This window comes from Helianthus annuus, chromosome 8, assembly GCF_002127325.2.
Source record: "Helianthus annuus cultivar XRQ/B chromosome 8, HanXRQr2.0-SUNRISE, whole genome shotgun sequence".
Taxonomy (NCBI): domain Eukaryota; kingdom Viridiplantae; phylum Streptophyta; class Magnoliopsida; order Asterales; family Asteraceae; genus Helianthus; species Helianthus annuus.
Window position 1 is genome coordinate 98,454,163 of NC_035440.2, and position 23,801 is coordinate 98,477,963.

At 36.6% G+C, this 23,801-nt stretch overlaps 1 long non-coding RNA gene across 2 annotated transcripts; it reads left to right on the plus strand.

Moving 5' to 3' along the window:
* Nucleotides 1-6,984: 6,984 nt before the first annotated feature.
* On the plus strand, nucleotides 6,985-10,338 carry LOC110873527. 2 transcript variants are annotated; one of them, XR_002555226.2, is made up of 4 exons: nucleotides 6,985-7,149; nucleotides 7,886-8,463; nucleotides 9,001-9,100; nucleotides 10,025-10,338. It is a non-coding gene; the product is annotated as an uncharacterized LOC110873527 (long non-coding RNA). The 2 variants fall into 2 exon arrangements; XR_002555225.2 differs by having other exon boundaries at nucleotides 7,002-8,463.
* The last annotated feature ends 13,463 nt before the right edge of the window (nucleotides 10,339-23,801 follow it).

Sequence of the window (23,801 nt, forward strand, 5' to 3'; positions counted from 1 at the left end):
CCAAGCACATCGTAGAGTTAGCAAACGGTAAAAGTCTTGAAGCCACACACATAGTTAAGGACTGTAACCTCGTCCTATCTGGCCAGACCTTTTCTATCGACCTCATTCCTATCGTTCTGGGTAGTTTTGACGTTGTCATTGGGATGGATTGATTATCTCAACACCAAGCGGAGATTATTTGCAAGGAGAAAATCCTCCGTATCCCTTGTTCTGGTAAAGAACCCCTCGTGATTCGTGGCGACAAGGGTGGTGCTGTTGTAGGCATCATCTCCTTCCTTAAGGCCCAAAATTGTTTACGAAAGGGCCACACCGCTATTCAAGCCCTCGTTTCTGATTCATCCGCGGAAGAAAGGAAGATCGAAGACATACCTATTGTACGCGACTTTCCTGAGGTATTTCCTGAGGAATTACCTGGTCTTCCGCCTCATCGCCAAGTTGAGATTCAAATCGAGCTAGCTCCTGGAGCAGCACCAGTAGCTCGAGCACCATATCGTCTAGCTCCATCAGAACTCGAAGAAATGTCTACACAACTACAAGAACTCTTGGAAAAAGGTTTCATACGTCCTAGCTCTTCGCCTTGGGGAGCTCCAGTGTTGTTCGTAAAGAAGAAAGACGGTACCTTCAGGATGTGTATTGACTACCGCAAACTCAACAAGGTGACCGTGAAGAATCGTTATCCTCTTCCACGCATTGATGACTTGTTCGATCAGTTGCAAGGGTTGAGTTATTACTCTAAGATTGATTTGAGATCGGGATACCATCAGCTGAGAGTCCGAGAGGAAGACGTCTCCAAAACAGCATTCAGAACTCGTTACGGCCATTACGAGTTTCTGGTTATGCTTTTCGGATTGACGAATGCACCTGCAGTCTTCATGGATCTCATGAACCGAGTGTGCAAGCCTTACCTGGATAAGTTTGTCATAGTGTTCATCGACGACATCTTGATCTATTCTAAGAGTCAGGAGGAACACGAGCAACATCTGAGGCTTATTCTGGAACTTCTTTGAAAAGAGCAGTTGTATGCCAAGCTTTCGAAATGTGACTTCTGGCTTCGCGAAGTCCACTTTCTAGGCCATGTGGTAAACAAGGATGGGATTCATGTTGATCCATCCAAGGTTGACTTAATCAAGAACTGGCCTGCACCCCGTACACCAACAGAAATCCGCCAATTCTTGGGTTTGGCAGGGTAATTACAGAAGGTTTATCAAGGATTTCTCAAAGATTGTGCAACCTCTCACTTCACTGACTCAGAAGGGTGTCACCTATCGTTGGGGTGATGCACAGGAGTCCGCATTTCAACACTTAAAAGATAGACTTTGTAGCGCGCCAATCCTCTCATTGCCTGAAGGCACAGATGATTTTGTGGTTTACTGCGACGCTTCCATCCAAGGACTTGGTTGCATGTTGATGCAACGTGACAAGGTCATTGCCTACGCATCGAGCCAACTTAAAGTTCACGAAAGGAACTACACTACACACGACTTGGAATTGGGGGCAGTTGTTTTCGCGCTAAAGATATAAAGATACGGTACCAAGTGCACCATTTACACCGATTACAGGAGTCTCGAGCATATCTTCAAGCAAAAGGAGTTAAATATGCGACAACGCCGATGGGTCGAACTCTTAAATGATTATGAATGCGCTATCAAATACCATCCGGGCAAGGCCAATGTTGTGGCCGACGCCCTTAGTCAAAAGGATACTATACCGAAGCGTGTACGTGCGTTACAGCTTACCTTCCAATCCAACCTTCCCGCTCAGATTCGCGATGCTCAGGTTGAAGCATTAAAAGCAGAAAATATCAGGGCTGAGTCCCTACGAGGATCGAGGCAACGGCTAGAACAAAAGGAAAACGGCGCCTACTATGTTAACGAACGCATCTGGGTTCCACTTTATGGAGACTTACGCAAGCTTGTGATGGATGAAGCACATAAGTCTCGTTATTCAGTACATCCTGGTTCGGATAAGATGTACCACGATCTCAAGACTACGTACAGGTGGCCTGGTATGAAAGCCAGCATAGCAACCTACGTCAGCAAATGTTTGACTTGTGAGAGAGTCAAGACTGTGTACCAGAAACCATCAGGCCTGCTGCAACAACCAGAGATCCCGAAATGGAAATGGGAGCAAATTTCCATGGATTTCGTTACTAGCCTGCCTAGATCTCAACACGGTAATGATACCATTTGGGTAATCGTGGATCGACTGACCAAGTCTGCATATTTTCTGGCCATCAAGGAAACAGATAAGTTTTCTACTCTAGCAGACATCTACCTAAAAGAAGTGGTATCAAGGCATGGAGTGCCAACCTCCGTCATTTCTGATCGTGATGCGCGTTTACCTCTGAACTGTGGCAAGCTATGCACAAGTCTTTTGGCTCACGTTTAGATATGAGCACCGCTTATCATCCACAGAAGGATGGGCAATCTGAACGCACCATCCAGACCCTTGAAGACATGCTTAGGGCATGTGTAATCGATTTTGGTAATGGCTGGGAAAAGCACCTTCTGCTAGTGGAGTTTTCGTATAACAACAGCTACCACACCAGCATCCAGGCCTCTCCGTTCGAGGCGTTGTACGGACGGAAATGCCGATGACCTCTTTGTTGGGCAGAAGTTGGTGACAGTCAAATCACTGGCCCAGAACTTGTAGTATATACAACCGAGAAGATTGCTCAGATACGACAATGAATGGCGGCAGCTCGTGACCGTTAGAAAAGCTATGCTGATAAGCGAAGAAAGCCACTCGAGTTCTAGGTTGGGGATCGAGTGCTACTCAAAGTCTCACCTTGGAAAGGTGTAGTCCGTTTTGGCAAACGAGGCAAGCTCAATCCACGTTATGTCGGACCGTTCGAAATCATTGAGAAAATTGGCAAGGTGGCCTACAGGTTGAATCTACCTGAAGAACTCAGTGGAGTTCACAACGTATTCCGCGTGTCAAATCTGAAGAAGTGTCTGTCAGACGAGACCCTCATAGTTCCTCTCAAGGAGCTCACTATCGACGACCAGCTGCGATTCGTCGAAGAACCAGTAGAGATTATGGATCGAGATGTTAAGATCCTCAAGCGTACCAGAATACCTCTTGTCCGAGTTCGTTGGGATTCCTGTCGTGGCCCAGAGTACACCTGGGAACGAGAAGACCAGATGAAACTCAAGTATCCCCAGCTGTTTAAGAAAAATGCAACCACTACTAAGGCTGAAGCTACTGCAGAATTTCGGTACGAAATTCCAAATCAACGGGGGGATGATGTGACACCCCAGGAAAACCAGGAAACCAACGTAACATAACTAGCTTCCTCAGTAACCACGTGCTAAATTTCGGGACGAAATTTTCTTAACAGGGGGAGAATGTGACAACCCTCATAATTACATGTATCCGTATAAATTAATTAATGCTAATTAAAGTGTTTAATGACTGTGCTGAATTACTTAACTGCTTTCTGATTAATGTGTCATACTTACATGTGCTTGTTAACATACTAGTCTTGTGCAAAAATTGACTAAATAGTCCTGTGTGCTTTCCTAAGTGTTGAGAATTGAAAATGTTACAAAAATATATATATAAGACACCTTATGGAATAATTGAACACTTTAACGAAACAGTATCTAACCGAACACCCGGACATTACCCGGAACACAAAAATATTGTTAAACACATTGTTTCACTTTTACTAAGCTAGTTATGATCCCCGAACATCATAACACCTTCTAAAAATATCTACCAACTAAAGTATGTAACTCACACTTGATTTATAACTAGATTGTAACCAAATTGGTTAGCACCTAAGCTAGACCCCCCCACCTAGTAATCGGCCCAACATGGCCCCCACCTTGTAGATTTGTTGCAATATAAAATTAGATCATGTCCCCTAGTAGTGAACATATTATACAAGAGTTAAAATGGAAACATGGGCTATAAGTAAACTTGATGGATCTTGATGTCATTTCTCCACACTAAAAACACACACAAGTTCTTCCCTTCCCCCCTTGGAGCTCTCGGCCAACCCCCTTCACCCACACACCACCCATCTTCATTTCAAGTTCAAGCTTTTCAAGAGCATCCATAGGTGTAAGAAGGTGAACAACGAAGCTCGGTGTATTCGGAAGTTGAAGGACCTTCTCTATTCGCTATTAACCACCACATTTCTTTACTTGAACTTCCCTAGTATTGAACTAGTGGTAAGAACTTAGATCCATTCATTTTCCATGTTATTAGAGTGGTTAATAGTTATTTGATGATGAGAATCCATGAACACTAAAGGATCATAAACAAAGTCTTGAATATAAAGTAACATGATGATGAAATAAGATGAAAACATGAGGAAATGAAGTTGTTTTGATTCTTGTTGATTACCTGATGATTTGTTTGTTAATATTGATATTTGATGTTGTTGTGATCACTAAAAATGTTAATGGAATCAATCGAACACGAGTTAGAAAGCTAAAAGCTGAAAAACAGCTTCTGTCCAAGCTTTTACAGCCAACTTCAGTTGGTTGTAAACAGGTCAATATTTAACAAAAAACTGACTTTATTGAGTCTATGATGTACTATTTCGAAATACGGTTCTAATGGCACTGGAATTATAATTTTTGGACTTCATTTACTATTTTTAAAGATCTATTTTTGGACAGCAGCTCAAGCTGCGTTTTTACTGCAGAAAATATGTGTTATGTTTATCGCCATAACCTGAAATCTGTGTAGAACTAGGTCATGAAATTTGTACTGTAGATGGACACTTATGTCGTTGTAATTCACCCACTGGAATTTCATCAATCGGACTTACGATGAATTTTTAATGAATTATTCCACGGACTATAGTCAGAAAGTAACAAATCTGATTGCAGTCCGGTAAATGATTTTTTATAAAATATTGGTAATGAACCGGATCCCGAGATTTTTACACAGTAATATTTGTATAGTTTAACACCTTCTGTAAAAAGTTGGGAATTTTTGGATTAAATTAACTATTTTATTAAAAAGCCCGAAAACAGCCCAGTTTTGGATATTTAAGTTGAAATGACATAAGTAGTAATTTGCGTGTCTAAATGTCGAGTATGTTATATGAGGATGATCTAACATGTTATATGTCAATGAAAGTAATATGTGCAATATCGTATGCTTGTTCTTGAGTAGCTATAGGTGGAATGCTTATATGAACGTGAACTATTAAAGTGAATGCATGTTATGTAGTAGATACGTGTAGGAACTTTGTGCTCTATTTGAAACCACTAAATGACTGGTAATCATATTAGGACATGATTGACCGACCTTGACTGTTAGCTATATTTGAGAATCTAACCGAGCAAACCGAGGTGAGTTCACACTTTTCTAAAAAGCATGGTAAATTCCCGGTGGGAATGGGAACTGGTTCAGGAATAGGGATTCCTCGTCCTTTAGGACGCGTTCAGGAATGTGAATTCCTCGTCCTTGGGACGTACTTAGACTTACTGGACTAGAACTCTATCAGCGAAGTCCCTCCCTTTTGTATCGACTTAAGCGCCGAGGCCATGGCGAGCGGGTCATTAGTTAATAGCGCTATTAGGTTTAACAAACCTCACACCGTGCCAGTCGGACGGGTGTGTACTAATGGACTATGGCACGTCGGTGATGATAGACACCGACGCTAGGGCACAATTAATTTTCGTTAGTAGTCGATATGATAAACGAGTCCGGTAGTTTAAATAATGGGGTAGCCCCCATGGCCGGAGTGCCGAGCTGGATAGCCAGGGAAGGTGGACATGGGATGGTTAACTAATAAACGTTTTTGAACAATGGGGTAACCCCCACGGCTGGATAGCTGAATGAGATTAAACTACACTACAAAAAAAAAGCCATCTTGTGGCACACATTTTTAATGGCAATTAGGTTTTGTGCCACTAATTTTTGTTTTTAATGGCACTTTAGGTATTTAACACATATATTTAGTGGCATTTAACTTTTATGTCACTAATTAAGGCTTTTAGTGGCATTTTGCATATGCCACCAAAATTTTCTATATGTTTTAATGGCACTTTGCGTGTGCCACAAAAATTTTTGAACAACTCGTTTAAAATTTTCTATATGTTTTAATGACACTTTGTGTATGCCCATATGCCACTAGTTCACACCGTAAATCTCAACATATAAGTAGGGAAGAGTATTTGGTATCGGGTATATTCTGTACCGGTTCCCATTTTTTATGTTTTTTGATACCGGTACCAAACCGGTATATTTAAGGCTGTAAACGAGCCGAGTCGAGCCGAGCTAGACCCAGCTCGAGCTCGGCTCGAACTCGATTCGAGCTGGCTCGGCTCGAGCTCGAATTTCAAATCGAGCTGAGATTTGAGGCTCGAGCTCAGCTCGATTAGAATTCGAGCTAGCTCGGCTCGGCTCGATCTAGCTCGAACTAACAAAGAACCGCAAAATTTATTACTTAAAAGGCCCTTAAAAATGAATTTATTCAAAGCCTAAGGGCCATAGTTGCCATTTAATTTAACCATATGGCTAAATATGCAAGTATAAATAGGTAATTCACTTTCTCCATTGTCTTTACCTTCTTTTATAGGGGAGATACTCCCTTAGTTTTTGTTTTCTAAGCGATGTGGGACAAAAAAATGAAGTATGTAAACCTTATCGAGCCAGCTCACGAGCCGAGCCAGGCCAAGCTCGAGCTCGGCTCGTTTACAAACCGAGCCGAGCTGGCTCGTTTACAACCGAGCCAATTTCGAGCCGAGCTTTCTTCGAGCTTTTTTCGAGCGAGTTTCGAGCGAGCTGCGAGCCACGAGTTTTTTGAATACCCCTAGGTATATTCGGTACCAATTCTGATACCAATTTTTTTTCCATATTTTGGTACCAATATTTCCGGTACCGGTTGAATACCGAACGAATACCATGCTCATCTCTATATATAAGTTCCCTCTTTATGACATTAATCCATTAAAGGTAATCAAAATTTCAAAAATTAACCGTATACCTCCAAAATTTTCCTAAAATTTTAACATCACATTATTTCCCTCCAATTTAACCCTAAAATTTTCCCCTTTCCCTCTCACTCTCGTCTATTCATTGTGTTTTTCACAAATTATTAACACCCCTCACCATAGTTGAGACACAGACACATAGTAGCTTCTCAGCCACTATCGGAGGTAATCAGCCCCTTCTCTCTCAGAGGTAACTTATTCTTCTATCTCTTGTTCGATAACATGTTGCCAGATTCTTATTGTTACGTTTTAGATTTCATAATTACGTTTTAGTTCGCGAGATTAAGAATTAGGGTTTATGTATAAGATGTTCCCAAGTTCCGAATGAAAGAATTAAGAGGACTGGTCTCAATGTTTTGGGGCCCCATTTTTTAACTTTGTATGTGTTTCTTTCATCTTCACCTTTTATTCATAGATCTGTCCCACATTAATATGCACTTACAGATTATTTTTAAATTCTAAAATGTTGATTATAATTTGAATTTTGGTGTGAAAGTGACTGACAACTCAACCTTTTTGGATGTCTAAATCGAAATGAAAATATGAACATGCAGATTATTTGTTCTTCCAATTGGTATACTAATAATACAATGTAAATGAGGTTATATATAAGTATACTTCAGGCATCTTTTGACCCATTTCTTTTTAAGCTATTATGTTTAACCTGTTTGTGCAATTGTAAAGGTAAGTATACTTCAGGCATCAGGGTTACATTTTTTTTTAATTTCAAGATGATTTTTGGAGAATAAGAACACAAATATAGGATTTGTGTTGCCTTTTAACAGATTCATACAGAATGTCTTGAATAGAGTTTCAAAACAGATTCATACAGAATGTCTTGACTAGAGTTTCAAACTTGTACAGTTGGTTACAATATTCTTGTAACATGTATTTTACAATCCATCAACTAATGAAATGTATCACAGACGAAAAAAAAGAACAAGAAGATAAACGAATCGCACAAATATCAATACATAAGAAAAACTATACATTTTTCTTTTCGGAACACCCTGAAGAAGATTCCACCCGGTACCGGTAGTACATGTAAGGGTCTCCCTCAAAGAAGACTTCACTTTGATCCATGTGAGTAATGCTGACATGGATATCGTAGTTCCCAATATCACGTTGTGCGTTTTGAATTCTATTTACAGACTCGAGAACACGAGAGTTTGAAGAATCAATATTAATATACTCAAGTGTGGAGATGTTTCCTAGTACTAGTGGAATTTCTCTTGGATCTTTACAACTTCTCACTGCTAGTTTCCTGAGGCTTGGAAAGTTGATGCTAGAAACTTCCCAGACACGGATGTTCAGCCTTGTTAACTTCAAATACTTCAACTGGTGAAACTGCTCATCACCAGTTTCCCACAGGTATTCCGTGAACGAAGAGTTAATAGTCAACAGAGCAGTTTAGAAGCACCACCAAGGCCATAATTTGTGTTGTTGATTTGTGTGAGTAGCGATTTGCAGAGTTAACAGTCAACAGAGCAGTTGTGCTTAATAGGTACAAATCATCCTAATTGTCTCTTTAAAATATAAATTGGTACACTCTAATCTATCAGTAATATAGTTTTTGTTGGGTTAATCAGTCATTTGCGGGACAGTTCACAGGTCAGAGGGTCGAATAGAAACGGTTCAGTAGCCTATGGGTCACGGGTCTGCATGTTATTGGGTGACGGGTCAGGGGTTTGATTGTGAGTTCAACACATACGTGAGTTTTCAGCGAGTTTGATTGTGAATGTTTGTGGGGCCTAAACAGCAACAAAATGGCTGCAGAACAACAACAAAATGGTTGTAGAACAGCGGCAAAAAATGCTATAAAATCTGCGTAAAAAGGGCGGTAAAAACAGCAAAAAATGGCTGTAGAAAGCTGGAAAATGCTGTAAAATTAGCATAAAAATGGCTGTAAAAAACAGCAACAAAGTGACCTGACCCGACCCGAAATTCGTTCTGATGCGGACCCGTTTCAACCAGAACTCGTTTGCAAATAACTTATGTCCAAGATGTTTGTTTATTTCTTTCTATGTCTTATAATTTTCAGGAAATTATGGCGGATGTCATGCCAAGAAGACATGGAGGCGATGGTGCTGGAGATCCACCACCTCCTAGCAGTTTTTGGCGGGGCTAGCATGAAGAGGACCGTAAGTCTTTTTAAAGTTTATTTATTTACTATTTTTATTCAGTTTTATAGAGGTAAATGTCATTTTAGTCCATGTGGTTTGTGCCATTTTGACAGTTTAGTCCAAAGGTTTCATTTTTCGCATGTGGGTCCAAAAACGTTTCATCCATTTTTCTATTAACGAGAAGGGCAATTAGGTCATTTTATATGTAATTATGTTAACTAGAAGGGCAATTCATGCCATCTAGAAAATCGTGAACCCGAACCGTGTACCCGAACCGGCGCGAACCGCAAATTAGGTGACTGTGGTCTGAATATTCGAGTATAGGTTTGTACTAACTCATAATGTCATATTTTTTTTCAATGCTAACTATTCATAAAGGTTTACACTAACTGTATTGTCCCTTTTAGATTTGATTGCGGTCATTATTAGATACTTTAACATGGAGGGCTTCCCCATTAGAAACAGAAAACCCTCGACCAACATGACATCGTAGTTGAAAGATCTAGAATTTGCAATTATTTTGTTGTATGTTATACATTTTACTTAATTTCTTGTACATTTTTTATTATTCAACCCGTGTAGTATACATGCTTTTAACCTAGTATGGTTAAAGAATATTCTCGGGCATCTTTTGACCCTATTGATCTATTCACCACATTTTTAGCATTGTTTTAGTTTACCAATTGACCCGTTTAAGATAGATGATAACTCAGTTTGACCCATTATAAACTAATGGGAAAGATTCTCATCGTGAACCCTCTTTTCGTTAGGTGATGACAATATAAATAACTAGATGTATTGAAAGAACCACCCAATCTTTGGCTGAAGAGAGCTTAAAGTGATGTCAAAAGAAGTAAATTCGTCTTTTATTAATTGCTCTTCCATCTTTAAAGGCTATGGTTATGAGATCTAATCATTTGAACATGAATCATGAAATTTCAGGTTGAATATAGTGAATTGGCTGATGCGGCGACAATAAGGAGTAAGTGCATGGAACAACTATGAAGTGGGAAATATGATTGCTAAGAAAGAGTTAACACAATGAATATTTTACTCGCATGAAGATTGTGAAAGAAATTTATGAACACAATGGAGTTTTGCGTTTTTGTTCAAACATTTTTTAAAATATTTGTTTTGTATGTTCGATATTTAGACTTAGGTTGACACTTATTAGTTATTTCTTTGCAAACATTTGGAATCTTTGAAAGATGATTGATTGAACTTTTTAATTGAATTGATTATATTATTCTGATTTCTACATTTTTACAAATTTATTTTTATTATTTTTTAATGTTAATAAATAATAATTGTAATCAATAAAAATTATTATGATAAATAATTTGATGTGATTTTTGTGGCAAAAAATATGTGCCACTAAAAGTCTAAAAGTTTGTAGTGGCAGAAAAACAGTGCCATTAAAAGCCTATATATTTTGTGCGGCAAATTGAAAAAGTGCCACTAAAAGGTTTTAGCGTCAGCGCTTCTAGTGGCACTTCTTTTGTGTGCCGTCCATTCCTACAGGTGTTTTTAATGGCACTTTTTTGTTGTATTGTGACACTTTTTGTATGTCATTAAATGACAACCCTCATAATTACATGTATCCGTATAAATTAATTAATGCTAATTAAAGTGTTTAATGACTGTGCTGAATTACTTAACTGCTTTCTGATTAATGTGTCATACTTACATGTGCTTGTTAACATACTAGTCTTGTGCAAAAATTGACTAAATAGTCCTGTGTGCTTTCCTAAGTGTTGAGAATTGAAAATGTTACAAAAATATATATATAAGACACCTTATGGAATAATTGAACACTTTAACGAAACAGTATCTAACCGAACACCCGGACATTACCCGGAACACAAAAATATTGTTAAACACATTGTTTCACTTTTACTAAGCTAGTTATGATCCCCGAACATCATAACACCTTCTAAAAATATCTACCAACTAAAGTATGTAACTCACACTTGATTTATAACTAGATTGTAACCAAATTGGTTAGCACCTAAGCTAGACCCCCCCCCCACCTAGTAATCGGCCCAACATGGCCCCCACCTTGTAGATTTGTTGCAATATAAAATTAGATCATGTCCCCTAGTAGTGAACATATTATACAAGAGTTAAAATGGAAACATGGGCTATAAGTAAACTTGATGGATCTTGATGTCATTTCTCCACACTAAAAACACACACAAGTTCTTCCCTTCCCCCCTTAGAGCTCTCGGCCAACCCCCTTCACCCACACACCACCCATCTTCATTTCAAGTTCAAGCTTTTCAAGAGCATCCATAGGTGTAAGAAGGTGAACAACGAAGCTCGGTGTATTCGGAAGTTGAAGGACCTTCTCTATTCGCTATTAACCACCACATTTCTTCACTTGAACTTCCCTAGTATTGAACTAGTGGTAAGAACTTAGATCCATTCATTTTTCATGTTATTAGAGTGGTTAATAGTTATTTAATGATGAGAATCCATGAACACTAAAGGATCATAAACAAAGTCTTGAATATAAAGTAACATGATGATGAAATAAGATGAAAACATGAGGAAATGAAGTTGTTTTGATTCTTGTTGATTACCTGATGATTTGTTTGTTAATATTGATATTTGATGTTGTTGTGATCACTAAAAATGTTAATGGAATCAATCGAACACGAGTTAGAAAGCTAAAAGCTGAAAAACAGCTTCTGTCCAAGCTTTTACAGCCAACTTCAGTTGGTTGTAAACAGGTCAATATTTAACAAAAAACTGACTTTATTGAGTCTATGATGTACTATTTCGAAATACGGTTCTAATGGCACTGGAATTATAATTTTTGGACTTCATTTACTATTTTTAAAGATCTATTTTTGGACAGCAGCTCAAGCTGCGTTTTTACTGCAGAAAATATGTGTTATGTTTATCGCCATAACCTGAAATCTGTGTAGAACTAGGTCATGAAATTTGTACTGTAGATGGACACTTATGTCGTTGTAATTCACCCACTGGAATTTCATCAATCGGACTTACGATGAATTTTTAATGAATTATTCCACGGACTATAGTCAGAAAGTAACAAATCTGATTGCAGTCCGGTAAATGATTTTTTATAAAATATTGGTAATGAACCGGATCCCGAGATTTTTACACAGTAATATTTGTATAGTTTAACACCTTCTGTAAAAAGTTGGGAATTTTTGGAGTAAATTAACTATTTTATTAAAAAGCCCGAAAACAGCCCAGTTTTGGATATTTAAGTTGAAATGACATAAGTAGTAATTTGCGTGTCTAAATGTCGAGTATGTTATCTGAGGATGATCTAACATGTTATATGTCAATGAAAGTAATATGTGCAATATCGTATGCTTGTTCTTGAGTAGCTATAGGTGGAATGCTTATATGAGCGTGAACTATTAAAGTGAATGCATGTTATGTAGTAGATACGTGTAGGAACTTTGTGCTCTATTTGAAACCACTAAATGACTGGTAATCATATTAGGACATGATTGACCGACCTTGACTGTTAGCTATATTTGAGAATCTAACCGAGCAAACCGAGGTGAGTTCACACTTTTCTAAAAAGCATGGTAAATTCCCGGTGGGAATGGGAACGGGTTCAGGAATAGGGATTCCTCGTCCTTTAGGACGCGTTCAGGAATGTGAATTCCTCGTCCTTGGGACGTACTTAGACTTACTGGACTAGAACTCTATCAGCGAAGTCCCTCCCTTTTGTATCGACTTAAGCGCCGAGGCCATGGCGAGCGGGTCATTAGTTAATAGCGCTATTAGGTTTAACAAACCTCACACCGTGCCAGTCGGACGGGTGTGTACTAATGGACTATGGCACGTCGGTGATGATAGACACCGACGCTAGGGCACAATTAATTTTCGTTAGTAGTCGATATGATAAACGAGTCCGGTAGTTTAAATAATGGGGTAGCCCCCATGGCCGGAGTGCCGAGCTGGATAGCCAGGGAAGGTGGACATGGGATGGTTAACTAATAAACGTTTTTGAACAATGGGGTAACCCCCACGGCTGGATAGCTGAATGCGATTAAACTACGTTTTTGGAAACAAAACTAAAATGGACAACTAACCGTGAACTCACTCAACTTTGTTGTTGACTCGTTGTTACATGCTTTGCAGGTCGCTAGATGCTATGGAGCTTGCACATGGAGGTGGTCGTTGTGGGATGCGAACTACTATGTCGTATACTTAATAAATAACTTTATGATCTTATGAAACTTATGTCTTGGGTCTTTAAACTTATGAACCACGAACTTATGTTTGGGTTTAACGTTTTAAGCTTCCGCTGTTTGAATTAAACTTGGTTAGCTTCCTTTTGGTCACCAATTGTATTGTGGTTGGTTTTATTTACTTAAATACGTTGCTCAATATGATTGGTGGCTCGATCCTGGTCATGTCACGCCTCCAAGCGGTGATACTCCACATGGTGGATTTTGGGGGTGTGACAACTTTCAATTCGAATAATGGCTGGACCGTTAGTGATTAATCACAAAGTCAAAGTATAATTACGATATCTTTGACTTTCGGTCATTAAACTAATAAAACCTTAACTACAGAAGCTAAGAACGCTTACAATGGTCCTTAGCACGAAGTTTAAACTTGAGAAAGCTTCCTAGATGACCAGGATGCTCCAGAGAAGTGTTTGAGAGTGAAAACTTGAAGTGTGCAAGTTCAAGAACTCAAAACATGGCCCTTTATATAGGATTTTAGATGCTCTAGGATCATTGCAACTGTTGTGGGAGGTCATCAGATGTTAACAAGTGTCCCCATGGCAGTAAAAACTACTTGCACAGTCCCTAGTATCGAAAAACTAGCATGCAATGGCGGTGGAAGGGCTGCAACATGCAGCTGTGCAGTGTTCTGTCGCTGGTGCCTCAGTCGCGGCCCGCGTAGACATTAGAGGAAGTCTACGCGGCCCGCGAGGACCTGTTATTCCGGTAAAAACTTTCCAAGCTTTGCAATTTCAGTCCTTGGTCCATTTTTAGTTTAAATAACTTTCATTTATTGCACTATTGACCCCCATAGTTAACTTTTAAGTGTGTTGGGTCAAAAATAAAGATCGTTAAGCTCCCGGTTAGTTATGAGATCACCCGAAAGGTCTTATATTCAAACGTTGACGCTTTTAACTCTTCATTTCTTGGAGTTACCATTTCAATCATTTATATGCATCGAATCTTCATGAAATCAATATCCGATGTCCGTGAGATTATAATAAAATATTACAATGCTTCGGGATCGTTAAAAGGTCATTCAGAGGTAACATTTAACATGTTGACACGTTTAACCCCTATGCCTTGTAATTTCTAAATTTAAGCACAAACGGCTTCTTACGTCACATATTATACTTAACAAAGAATACAAACATCGTGTAGGGTCAATCAGAGGCACAAGTTTGGCATGTTAACACTTTTAATCCTTCCCCATACATCTTTACACTGTTTGACAACTTTAGTCCCTCCAAGTTATCTTTTTACATGATCAGTGCTTATGACACGTGTCATTACCCTATTGGACATGATTTTGCGAGGTGTTACAAAATCACTGCTTCCACTGTCTAAACATCTATTGCCACTACAAAAGTGACAACAGTGGTTACATAAACATCTATTGACACTACAAAAGTGACAACAGAGGTTACATCTATTCAACCACCAGCACACAAGTCCTCTAAAGGACTTCTCAAAAGAAAACCAATATCACTACCTCCACAAACCACCATCAAAAACACAAACACCATAAACAAGAACCAGGAGAACTAAATTAATTGTCCAAGATGATGATAAAGAAACTCCTGATGCATCTCCATCCAATCCACAACCATCACAACCTCATCGATATCATCTCAACCATCCACTACCACAACCACAGTTTTCACCATCACAACTCCACCTACAAAACTAACCCCCACTATACTTGACCCATTGGAATTAGAAAATGTATCAAAAGAGATACAATCTTTCTATTCCACAACTGACATTAGCCAACTTACCTTTCAATCCCTCAAAAGATATCAAAAGCCTAAAATTGTAAAAGAGTATCTGGAACTGAAAGTCAAATAGGCTGAAAAGATAGTTGCTTTCAAAAGCAAAGGGAAAAGTGATAAGGAGGCTCAACGAATCATGTCTAAAGAATTCAAAAAAGTGAATAGACTTGAAGATTTTGCAAAAGATGTTAGTCAAAAGGCTTCTCAAGGACGAGTAAGTAACCCTGGCCTTAAAAAGGAACCAAGGGAAGATTATCTGGAGTTCATCATGAAAAATAAGCCTTATAGAGTCTGAAGAGCTCAATTCTCTTGTTGGACTACCAAAGCCCTTCTAGAAGAAATAACAAGGATTAAGATGTTAAAACTCAACCAAGAAATCAAGCCCACTCATCCTAACTAGGTTAAAGGAAGAAAACATGTTGGTCAAAAAGAAGTTGAACTTAGAAGAATGAATGAGGAGATGGTTGCTGCAAAGTATGGATCCACGTAATCCATGGCTAAGTGGGATGAGCGAACAATCAGAGAGAGCTACAAGAAATTAGAAGTATTAAGAGCTAAAGGTCCCTCAGTCCCTAAAAAGCCTAACTATGAAGATTTGCCTACCAATTCCCAGGCTAGTATTTCTAAATTTCCATCTGCAAGGCATGTCTCCTCATTGGCTAAAAGCCATTCAAAAGACAAAATGAGATATCTGTAGAAGACATACAAAGATATAAAGATGATTTTAGAATGGAAGGGATCAGAAATGTGATTATGTATGGGCATCCTGATGCCAATCAAGTAGGACTGTTAGCGCAAGTCTTGGGAAAGAATATTCCCTCGCCTCTTCCAATAACATCGCTCCCAGTAACTTCATCTGCCTCTAAAATTCAAAGATAGTCCTCAGACAAAGCTAGCCATAAATTGACAATAGTCAAGGCAAATGGAGAAGTGAAAAAGACTTCAATGAATAGTGTGATGGGCCTGAAAATTGTAGATCTGCAAGATCTACTAGGTCTTCCACTCGAAAGGGATGCTAGTGACTTACTCTCAGAAAGATTTGAAAAGCAATTTAAACCACAAATCAGAAATAAGTTGAAGAGGAATATAGATTGATCCAATAAACATCTGTTTTGGCATCATCTATTCTAGAGGGAAATTGTTACACCTACAAAAGAACAGATGATATCCAACAACCAAAACATGATCATCGGATCAAGAAATAAACAAGAGTTTGAACCAGATTATCCCCAAAGATAGTGAATCTTGAACATCTAATCAGAACATATGTTGAAGATAAAGAAAATATCTTATCAAGCCTTGGAACCGTTGTTCAAGAAGAAATAACATCTGTTGAAAGTTAAAGTCTGTTGAAGCCAAAAGTCTGATGAAGAATACCAAACATCTATATGGCCAAACAGATGTTTGGCTCAAAGCAAAAGAGGATAGTCTAGACGGTGGTTTCCTAATGTAACAGTAGTTATCTTGTATTAGGGTTTAGACTAGCTAGAACAGATGTTAAGATTTGCACAGATGTTTGCAACATCTATGGAATCTTTTCTGTTAGGATTGTTAGATGTCACTATCAGGGTGATGTCAGCCAATCACAAACAGAGTTTTCATACTTAGTATAAATAAATCACACCTGTTAGTGATCTATTCATCACACACGTCACCTTTTCTCTTGTACGAACATAACTGTTAAGTGATCGGCTGAGGTAGAGTCAGTAGAGTCAATCTGTTGTAAAACATTTGAATCATTTATGATTAATGAAAAACAATTGTTGTTAATGAATTCTCGTTTGTGATTATGTATCTTTTTTTATACAATTCAATATTGTTTGAGCTTAAGCTGTATTTCTAATCACAAACCTTCTAAACTCGAACCTAACAGCGGACTTGTTTTGTAACTGGTTTGGGTCGCGGCTGTTATTGGGCAGGCCTGATCGGTTGTCATTGTGGCACCTGTTAGCGGAGACTGGTTGGAGTAGTTGTGAGCAGGGGCCGACGGTGGTGGAGTATCACAGGTAGGTGGAGTAGTGGCAGTAGCGACAAGTGGAATAGGTGCAACAGTGTCTCTAGCGGCGATACGCTGCGCTTTAGATTGAATTAGGCCAACAACATCTTTCTCATGAAGGGAGGGTTTAATTGAGTGTAGGTTCCGATACAGATCAACGGACTACGAGATTGTTGTTTTAGATGTCGTAATGAGTGTGACATCTTGTTACGACACAAAATCAAGGGAGAGAAAGAGCATTTAACAAAGATTTAACGATTAACTTGTTTGTGTATTTGATTGAGCAGAGTTTCATTACAAGTTTTTACAATATCAAGCTCACACAACTCTCTCTACTTTCTCTCTCTGGGTCATCCAACCTCACCTTAACAAAAATGACTAGAACATGTATTTATACTAACTATAATAAAACATGACCGAAGGTTATCAACCAGCGAAGCTCACCTTCAATCATCAAATGTGACTTCGATTGTGCGAAGGTCACCATGTGTTCTACGAAGGTCTCCATGCATGCATCTCTCCAAGGTGGCATGTATGAAGTATGTCACGAAGGTGAATGCATCCATGCGAATGTTCTATGTTCACGAAGGAGGATCTTGATCATGTTCCAATCGTGAAGTTTAACATATCCTTCTCACTTGTCACTTAATCTCGGAGTTTGAGTTGATGACAGAGGAACATCGTCGAATCCGCTATCGAGCCGAACGGTCTCAGACATCACTAGCGACATCCACACAAAATGCATTAACATTGAGGATCAAGGCAATAGTATTATATTCCTTGGGGAGACTGCGCAGGAGATGCAAAACTCGTTGGTTGTTAGTCATGGGGTAATTAAGTGCGGATAGTTGATCTGATAGTTCAGGGATCTTCTGGCAGTAGGTTTCAAGGTTAGGCAAAGAAGAAAGGGTGAGGTTAGTAAGCTCGTGTTGAAGGGCTTGTGCCCGAGACCCTTTGTTATTAACAAACAAACGCTTGACCCATTTCCATGCCGCAAGAGCAGTCCATTCATCGTTGAGGACCCGTGCGAGTAGATCATGAGAAATTGTCCCATAGATCCACTGTAGACAACCACATCTATTTTCTCCCAAGCCAAAAATTCTGGAGTGTGTTCTTCTGGGTCGGCGTATCATCGATGTGACAAAGTGCATCGTACCCTTTTGCATAAAGCAAAAAAAAGTTTTACCCACGAAGAATAAGAAACTTTCACGCCATCAAAAACACGAACCTTGTGCTAGATGTTGGTAACAGTGTAAACAGGATGAAGGGGTTGTTGTTTGGGATCGGTAGGAACACTTGTATTGGGGTCTACTTTGCCACCCATGGTTATTGAAAAAGTGACAAAAAAGGTAGAACAGAGAGATAAAGGAAAAAATGACGATTGGAGGGAGACCTATGTCGTACCTCTGGGTAATACCATGCAAATAACTAATTCCCTTGAATTATTCATTACAAAAGATATAAATAATACAAAACTAAGAGAAAACTAATCTCCTAAAACTATGACATAATTACAAAATATCTACAAATCATAAACCAATAATACCTAGAGAATATTATCTGCTAACATTCCTCTGTTTAATAATAGACTAGTATTTGGACCAAAAATAAAAAAAAGGTTAGAAAACGTTGAATAACACAGGCGTGTTGCGGCATATTAACTCGTAAAATTTAGATTAATTTATAATAATAATAATAATAATAATAATAATAATAGTAATAATAATAATAATAGTAATAATAATAATAATAATAATAATAATAATAATAATAATAAATTTATAAGGTATAGTGTTTAATAAAATTAAAAGTAACTCATGAGAGTTGTTTTGTACTTTTATTAATATTGTAAGGAAGAAAACCAAATATATAACCTACAATATATATAAAAGCTTTTGAATTTAGGTTCTCAGTATGCACCATCCAATTAAGTGGCATCCCACCAAGAAAGCCTAAGGTAGAACCAAACTAAACATAAAGAAATTGAATTGTAACCATATAAGGAAAACCATACTTGATAAATGATACGTGATTAATAACCAATAGATAAAACACATACAATTTTTCTTAAGAATATATAATCATCAAATGTCATTCTTACATCTTTTAAGGTAAGCTACTTGGTTATACTTGGTAGAGTTGTGTTACGATAAACAGTTGATGTCCACGGCATGTTTTACAAAAGGTGGAGGGTTAATTTGTTGTTGCTACAGGCTACAGCTACATGTTTAACGAAAGTTAGGGTTTGAACTTTGAAGCTGCTAGTAGTACGTATTGGCTTCACTATCATTTCATTGGAGGAGTATTTGTAGCGCCAAGTGATAAGCTTTCGGTATGTCACAAAAGAGATTGCTTTTTGTTGTTGCTGGACAGTGCCTTGGTTTCTTTTCCTGCATATAAGTGTTGTACAAATTAGTTTGTATTTGTTTTCGATGATGCCCAAATTAGAAGACCAAAAAGCAAGAGACAAACAAAAACTTCAACCAAACCTCAAATATCAATCCCATGAACATAGTCGAGATCAATACAATCAATACCACACGGCAAATAATTAGCGCTATAATAACAATTTTGGCCATATTGTATCAATATTTTTGTGAGAAACTTACATGTTGAATAATTTGATTTGTAAATGAGGTGAATTCATGAGTCATTTCTTACAATGTTTTGGGTACTCTTTAGTAGCGAAATTTTGTTGTACAACTTTACAGATAAATTCTATTGCAAAATATTTTTTTATTGAACTTCAAACCCAAGCAAACCTCTTAGCCTGTTCATTTGAAGTCAGAAACACATAATGTAGTGAAAATACATGAAATGCATATATATGTAATACTAGAATATAACTTTACTCCAAAACTTCTTACCATGTATTATGTCATTTTCATAGACCAAGCATGCTCCAATCTACAGTTAATGAAACGAAAATTCATGATTGGGAAAAAAAAACAATCTAGACATTATGGACTTTTATCCAAATTAGCCACTTTGGGCTCAATAAAATAAAACATCTTAATGAACATTTAGTCTCAAACTTAATGGACTTTAAATTGAAAACAATAATAATATAAAATGTATTAAGCCCATAACAATAATTTATAAAACAAAACAATTGATAAATACAAGGCCCAAATAACATTAGCGTTAAACAAGCCCGCACTTTCGCGTCTCCCAACTCGATTAGACACACACGTTATTATCTCGATCAACAAGTTAATCCACTACCCTAAAATCCGTTGATAACACTAAAATTATCAACAGTGCAGAAGTGGTTGGTATTAGGAAAAGGCAACCTGTGGCTACCACAAGGCACACTACAACTAAAGAGGCCATTTGAGGCCGATTCACTTTTCTTGATCCCATTATTGTGAGTTATCAGTTCGTGCATTGCTTCTTCCGTCTTTAGATTTAGGGAAATAATTTGCCCACCTAGCAAATGAAAACTACGTCTATGCCCTTTTTTATTATTCTCACTTACCATCTACACATTATTATTTTTTTTTGTAGAGGAAGTTCTATAACTTCTATTTATTTTTTTTTATTTTTTTTATTTTTTTATTTTTTTTAAAGTATAATTTCTATAACTTCTAAACTTAATGCTACTAAATTATAATCAACATATTAGCTTATCCACTTACATTTATTTAACATATAAACACATAAAACATATAATTGGTTAATTAGATTTACATAGAGTTAATTGACCGGATAGTCTCTATGGTTTCACATTTTTTTCACGTTTAGTCCTCACCTTTTGGAAATAGCAGGTATACTCCCCATGGTTTGTTATTTTGTTACTCGGATAGTCATCTGAGTAAATGTTAGTTAGTTTGGTCAGTTAAGTTGTTATGAAATTACTATTATCCTTACTAAACATAAAAATCTGATTTATTATTTATAAGAAATATATATATTAAGGGGGTGTTTGGGATTGCGTTTTCAACCTGATTATTTGATTATTGTGTTTTGAAATCGCAAAAAATCAATTTTGAGTGTTTGGTAAAAAATTAATAAAAAGTGATTTTTTACGTTTTGTAGAGTTCAAAACGTGATAATCCATAAGTAGGTCACCCCTTGCTGCAGGAAAACGTGATAATCCAAAAACTGATTTTTTACGTTTTCACTTATTTATTTTTTTGAAATATATATACTTGCCAAACACTCAAATAGTTGATTATCTGATTATTGTGATATCAAACAACATAATCAAATCCAAACAATGTTGATTATCTGATTATTGTGATATCAAACAACATAATCAAATCCAAACACTATCTTTCTGCGGCACGTTTTGTTACAGCTAATTATCTGATTCTGATTATTCAAAACGCATAATCTATTTTCAAAACTCAACCCCAAACATCCCCTAAATCTGATTTATTTGAAAACCCCACCCCAACCTTTCTCTCTTTCTTTTTTTCTCTCCGTTTCCTCTCCGGTCTCTCCATATCACCGGAAACCAACTATCAAACAACAACAACCATTAAAAATTGTATTGAAAATTGAAGTTTGTTGCAGATGATTATTGAATTTTGGTTGCTGAATTGATTCGGTTTTTGTGTTGAGAGAAACAGGATATGAAGTTGATGATTGTTTTGGGGATATGTTATGTTGGTTTGTGTATTTATATAATATGCATACAATATTATATAGGCGTGTGGGGATTGGAATGCAAGTTGGATTTGGAATTGAATGGAAAAATAAATTGAAACAATTGGGTGCGATATTTAGTCTCCACATTGTTTGCAAACTTGTATATGATTACAGATTTGGTTGCAAAGGAACAGGGCGTAGTTTCAGTCGAGAAGATGAAGTTGTGAAAGAATTTGAACGGGCCCACTTATTATTTCTTTTAGATAATAAATCAGATTTAATATATATATATATATATATATATATATATATATATATATATATATATATATATATATATATATATATATATATATATATATATAGGGTAGGGTTCATGAGTGAACAATGATTTATTTGTGAACAAAATGAACTTATCCTGACCATTGATTTTGTAGATCTAGAATATTTCATTAATGGCAAGATTATAATTATCTTTTGTAACTTACAAATATTTTAATAGAGATAAGGGTATAATTGTATATTTCTATCTTCATTTAATTAATTAATTTTTTCTCTTTCCAATTAAAAAAATATTTAATTAGATTCTCTATATTTTTTTTCTCTCACATATTACCAAACTTAATATTTCATAAATTAAAAAAATACAAATATTATCAAATATTGTTCCAGCTAGAACACAATTAAAAATATTTAATTACATTCTCTATACATATATGTATTAGATCAATTTTGATGAAAGATGTATAGTGGAAACAATATGTAGTAATACACAAGTGTATAAGTCTGATATATATCGACACGTATACACTATGTACTTGAATAATACACATGTGTATACGTCTGGTATATACCGACCCGTATACACATATGTACTTGAATAATAAACAAGTGTATAAATCTGGTTTATACTAACCCGTGAAAACAAGATGTAATAATACACAAGTGTATAGGTCTTGTATATACTGACCTGTATACACATATGTTAAAAATCATAATTTAAATATGTTTAATATTTAATTTTAAAAGGAACATAACAATTTATTTAAAAAAAAAACATTAGCCCTTCAATCTCTTATAATTAAAACAATAGAGAAATAATTAAAAATGAGAGAGAGAAAGAGCAAGAGAGTTAAGAGAGGAGAAAATTAAGGGATTTTAATTAAAAGTACTTGGCTAATGTCAATCTTACCCTTTTAATCTAAAAAATAATCAAGGGCCAAGATTAGTTCACTTAGTTCACTCTCAAGAAGTTGTTCACTCATGATCCTAATCCTATATATATATATATATATATATATATATAGGGTAAGGTTCATGCGAGAACCACCCTTATTGCGAGAACCGCGAGAACCAATGTGAACACAAAATAAAATCTAAGAAAAATCAAAAAAGCACTCAAATTTTTTTTTATTTTTTTAATATTTTTTAACAAAAAATCGCTATATTTCGTTCCATAAAAAAAAAAAAAAACTTTTTTTTTCGAGTAACAGTTATCCATGCACATGTGCATATGTATCATTACTTCAACAAATTCGGTAATACATTATCAGGAATAGACAATTGCACTTTAATTTACAATACCATTAGTAATACACTACTTTTTACATTACCAATATTCAAAATGCACATGTGCATAATTAGGTATAACCAGGATATAACGTGTTTTGGTACAAAAAGTTTGTGATTTTGAATGGAGAAGTAGACCCATATGCATGTTTTTTTGTTAGTTATATCTAGTGGTTGATGGTTTGGTTATAGTTGTCAATTTTTTATGTAATATGTTGATTGGATGGTATAAATGGTGTTTACATACATGTAATAAAGTGAAAATATTGTTAATGGTATTGTATTATGGATGGTAGGAGGTAATGGTATTGTATTATGGATGGTAGGAGGTAATGGTAGTGTATTATGGATGGTATGATAGATGAAAGGGAAAGTGTATTCAAAGTGGTGTACCAAAACACCTTATTTCATGTTGATACATATAATGCACATGTGCATTTCTAATATTGGTAATGTAAAAAGTAGTGTGTTACATATGGTAGTGTAAATGAAAGTGCAATTGTCTAATATATGTAATGAATTACGGAATTTGTCAAAGAAATGACAGAAATGCACATGTGCATGCTTGT